The sequence below is a fragment of the Limulus polyphemus genome, unplaced genomic scaffold (genome assembly GCF_000517525.1).
Source record: "Limulus polyphemus unplaced genomic scaffold, Limulus_polyphemus-2.1.2 Scaffold3407, whole genome shotgun sequence".
Taxonomy (NCBI): Eukaryota; Metazoa; Arthropoda; class Merostomata; order Xiphosura; family Limulidae; genus Limulus; species Limulus polyphemus.
The window spans coordinates 111,098-116,880 of record NW_013669017.1 but is presented as its reverse complement, the minus strand read 5'-3'; positions in this window follow the sequence as shown (position 1 = coordinate 116,880).

Sequence of the window (5,783 nt, the reverse complement as noted above, 5' to 3'; positions counted from 1 at the left end):
TGTCTGTGTGTTTGAAGTTTAACAAGATGACTCGCGATATACTATTTCCATGTTTTTATGTCTGTGTGTTTGAAGTTTAACAAGATGACTCGCGATATACTATTTCCATGTTTTTGTGTCCGTGTGTTTGAAGTATAACAAGATGACTCGCGATATACTATTTCCATGTTTTTGTGTCTCTGTGTTTGAAGTTTAACAAGATGACTCGCGATATACTATTTCCATGTTTTTGTGTCCGTGTGTTTGAAGTTTAACAAGATGACTCGCGATATACTATTTTCATGTTTTTGTGTCTTTGTGTTTGGAGTATAACAAGATGACTCGCGATATACTATTTCTAGAAATAAAAATGATTTTTTCTTTGTCTAAGTCATATCCTTATTATATTTTATTCCTTTATTATATTATATTGTAAGCAAAGGGAGTCTACAAGGTAAAATATTTCTGCTTTAGGGCATTCGGTGGGTCAACAGTAAGTTTACGAACTTCCAACGATAAAATTCTGGGTTCGATTAACCGCTATGAAAAAGAGTGCAGATAGTTCATTTTGTATGCGCTAGAAAACAAATTAATTAACTTTCTGCTTTGGCTTGCACGTGCAATACGGCGAAGAGACTATGTTAGGTTAGAACAATGTTAACTGCTTTAGCTTTCATAGCTGAGAGTGTAATAGTTGGAAGAAAGAGGGTTAGCCAGGATCGGTAAATGTAATAGATTCTACAAGCCACATTAAGTAAAATACAGAAATGTGCATTTTGCGTGTAGCAGAAGAAAGTCTAATTTCAACCAAAAATACAGAAATGTGCACTTTGGCTAATGTCTCTGATGTTATTGTAGAGAGATGCTCTTTGTGCAAAATATAGAAATGTATATTTGTGATGACACAATGTAGACTAAAATGTCTATAAATCATCGGCGTAGTTTAATAGTGTTTGATAGTAGATTAGTACTAGAGTGAACAGATTTTCAAATCACATAACTGGAACACACTCAAATTTTGATATCTTGAAAATATGACACCTATCATTTTTTCAGGAAAATTAAAAACAATCAATTATGTAAATCAAATATATCAACCAATGAAAAAGTTATTTTCACTAACATTATTGTTTTCACAAATGAATGAATGTTTTTAAACAATTTCTTGTCAGCCAGTAGATTGGCATAAAATTTTGATTAATAGTTATTCATGTTCACCCTTGAGTGACTTTAAATAAATGTTTCACGACCTTCAAATCGAACATTGGCTGTGAACAGTAATTGTCATTTGCATTCATCTGTCTCTCTTTGTTTTGTTGGGTGCAAAATCACGTCGTCTGCTACAGCCTCTCTTATAGCCAACATTAGAGGAAACAGAAACTTTATGTTGAGTCATTCCGAACCTTGTGATATTTTCCTTCCTCAGCTTAGAAAATAAAAATAGTATATGTTGATTCCCGGAGGAACAAATTACTGAATAGAAGTATGAAAAGTTAATTATTGATAGAAATGAAAAACGGGAGATTTAGGCGTTCCAAAAAGATATATCAGAGTACAGAGACAACATTCTAAGAACCGGCACTGTTCTGGAACATCTGGTCAGTCTAACATCTAATACGGAACGAGCTGATTATACAGATCACAATGTTACAATGCTTTGTAGTATTATGTCTGTACTGATCATAATGTCAGTGTTAAGTAACACCAGCATACTGATCGCAATGTCACGGTTACATTAGTATTGTACTTGTCACAATATTATATAACGTTATAGTTGTATTTATCACAATGTCGCGGTTACATTACTATTGTACTTGTCACAATATTATATAACATTATAGTTGTATTTATCACAATGTCACGGTTACATTAGTATTGTACTTGTCACAATATTATATAACATTATAGTTGTATTTATCACAATCTCACGGTTACATTAGTATTGTACTTGTCACAATATTATATAACATTATAGTTGTATTTATCGCAATGTCACGGTTACATTAGTATTGTACTTGTCACAATATTATATAACATTATAGTTGTATTTATCACAATGTCACGGTTACATTAGTATTGTACTTGTCACAATATTATATAACATTATAGTTGTATTTATCACAATGTCACGGTTACATTAGTATTGTACTTGTCACAATATTATATAACGTTATAGTTGTATTGATCACAATGCTACATAATCACTACTATACTGATCACAATGACATAATATTATATAACGTTATATTTTTATTGATCACAATGCTACATAACCACTACTATACTGATCACAATGACATAATATTATATAACGTTATATTTTTATCGATCACAATGCTACATAACCACTACTATACTGATCACAATGACACAGTATTATACAACGTTATAGTTTTATTGATCACAATGCTACAGTTAGTATTGTACCGATCACAGTGTTACAATGCTACAAAATGTTAGTATTGTACTGATCACAGTGTCACAATGTTTCGTAACGTCAGCATTGTACTGATCACAGTGCTCCAGTATACTACGTAACGTTAACATCGTGCTAATCACAGTGTATTAGTGCTATAGTAACATTAGTATTATACTAATCACATTGTTACAGTGTTACGTAAAGTTAGTGTTGCACTACCTAACGTACGTATTGTACTGATCCTTGAGCTACATAGCACTTATGGTACCTTCAATGTTACAGCGTTACGCGTAAAATATATAGTGTAGCACTATGTAACGCAAGTATTGTAGTGACGAGAATGTTGCGAAACTACGTAACGCAGATACTCTAGTGATTAGAGTATTATAATACTTTGCAATATGAGTATTGTATTGGTTAATATGTTTGAAAGTGGTCAGCGTAACGTACATATTATGCTGACCACAATGTTATATGACGTAATATTTTATTAACCAAATCTTGCGATGCTAGATTATATAGATGATTTACTAACCAAAATGTTATATGATGTACACCTTTTACTTACTAAAATATTACACTGCTAAATGATATACACGTTTTAATAAACAAAAATTTACAATGCTAGATGGCGTGCACGTTTTACTAACCAAGACGTTACAATGTTAGATAGTATACAGTTTTAGTGAGCAGAATATTATAATGCTAGTTGACGTACATACATCACAATAAGATAGTATAATATTTACCTATAGTGGTGATGACAATGATAGAGTACAACAGTGCACCAGAAAAGTTCCATTGTAAGGGAGGTTCATCCTTACCGTCGTAGCCTTCCTTCCTAACAGCTTTTATCAAAGTCCACTCAAAGTCCCTGAGCGCGGCTGCTGCTTGAAATGTCCAGTTGGCCTCGCGCAAAACGCTTGTCTCCGTCGTGATGTCCCACAGGGCTTCTATGACCGCCGATCGCTTGTTGCTGATCTCTTCGCGTTTTATCTGTTCGTTAAGAGCTTCGAGAGTTTCGAAGGTGAAGGCTCCCATGATGGTGTAGCCCACAACTAAACCACAGAGTCCAATGTGTGAGAACACATACGTCGAACCAGTGCGACAGTAGTAACGACACCTAGCACATCGAGACTGCTTTCCCTGCATCTCAGGATTCTTAACAGGTCCACTACAAGTCGGGATGAGCTGCTGCACGTTCCCCGGCCATTAAAGGAAACTCCTTGCAGCTCATTTTCAGACAAAACTCGCGTCTTTATTTGATTGACCAGTAGTTAGTTGTGACCTTCCATGTCATTCTGTTTTTATTTACAATAGAAAGTCAAATTAAAGAAAAACGTATTTGTGTAACTGCTTGTTTGGCGTCTCAATATGTGTGTGTGTGTGTGAAGAGTAAACTTTATACTTGCCGTTGCGCGAAGGAAACAATTGACACCTATAGGAGTGTCGGAGAACGACCAGCTGCCAAAGTACCTACATCAACTGGGCTCCTGTTTTCTTACTGTAGAATCCCTAAATAGCCAGGTACCACTGTGCACGAAGACGAACTATCATTCCTTCTCCTTTCTGGGGGTATAAATAAAGAGATCTGGCTGCCTCGTTACTGGCACTCATGCAGTGAAAAGACGTCACGTGGGCGTGTGCCGTACTATCCGAAAATGAGGGTTTCAAACTGCCTGCGTGCTGACATTTTCTCTGAAATCCAAAGCGAGATAGCAGTCTGAATGTGATTGTCTAGCGGTTAATTACCCATATAATTTTGAAAACGAGACTTTTTCACAGGCCATTATTTTCGTTCATCACACGTCATTTATTTTTATTTATCAACTCGCTACGTAATGATATTTTTTATATTTTAAAAATTTCAGTTAAAATATATTAAAAAATTATCGTAAACGAATGAACATGGATCGTTTTGTTCCATACATTCGACGTAAGTTTTTGTTTAATTGCTAGACATCGCTTAAGTATATGCAATATTAGCGTCTTTGAGTAACAGGCACTTTATTCATAGATATTTAAATAAATATATTTTATCTAAACAAGGCAAATGATAAACTAGAGGACATTTCTTCGTATTAATCAATAACAAGAACAATAATATTAGTTTTAAGCCTAAAACTACACAAGAAATTGTCTGCGTTGTGTCTATCACAGGGAATCGAGCCCCGGATTTTAGCATTATAAACATTTAAGATAACCACTAAACCAACGGGGTACAGTAATAAACCAGAGCATCTGCCTGTACGCACACTATATACTACCTATACAAACAATAACTAACTTCTTATTCCAGGCGAATTAGTTTCAAATCAAATTTGGTCACAATGGTGATCACCCTGTTGGTGAAGGCTTATAACGCTGAAAACAAGTTTCGATAGCGCGATGGGCACAGCACAGAGAACCTATTCTCTAGCTTTATTCTTAACAACAAACAAGCATAATGCTGAAGTACTTGTCAGCCAATTACTTGTCCAAATCAAATTACGTTACAACACTGCTCAACTTCCTAGTTACTAATACAGTTTATCATAACATTAAAGTAAGTACTTCCCAGTCCTTTTAGGTTTTAAAGTAAAAATACGTGACAATTCTGGGATGTTTTTGAATTGTGTTGACTTTAAAATGAAAACAATTAGTCATTGTGGTTATCAAGTGTACTGATACTCGTCAGGTTATTACAAGTATCCTCGAAACACAGAATATAAAAAACACCAATAGCACAAGTGAACAAACAAAACAGTATATTTATTCACAATAGTGTCAATACTGGGCGGTTTCTATATTAGTTCTAACTCAAACTACCTACTAGGGCTAGAGATAATATTTCCTAAAATGTCCGTGCAGGACAAGGACTAAGCAAAAAGCAATGTAATACCACACTTACAAATCAAACCAGGGTCTTATTTCGGTATCCCACAATCCTTAGGTTACTTATGTGAATGACTATTCTAAACGGCTTATATAAGAGAAGAAGAAGAACTGCTACAGAATGTACAGAAAAATCGACTAACAGGTAAGCATTGGCCTACTTTGTATAGTTTTTGTTTTGTTTTGCATTTCGTGCAAAATCTCGAGGGCTATCTGCGCTAGCTGTCGCTAATTTTGAAGTGATAAACTAGAGAGAAAGCATCTAATCAACACTACCCACCGCCAATTCTTGAGATACTCTTTACCAATGAATAGTGGGATTGACCATCACATTATAATGCCTCCATGACTGAAAGGGCAAGCATACTTTGTGAAGCATTTGATGTACTGATGACCTTGTTTGGTCTCCAGGAGAAGAGCAGTGACAGCCAGGTGAGAGGAGGAGATCCAACTATTCTCTTCTGGAGTTTACTTTGTCTCAGCTGGTTCTTTCTCTGGGTGACACACACTG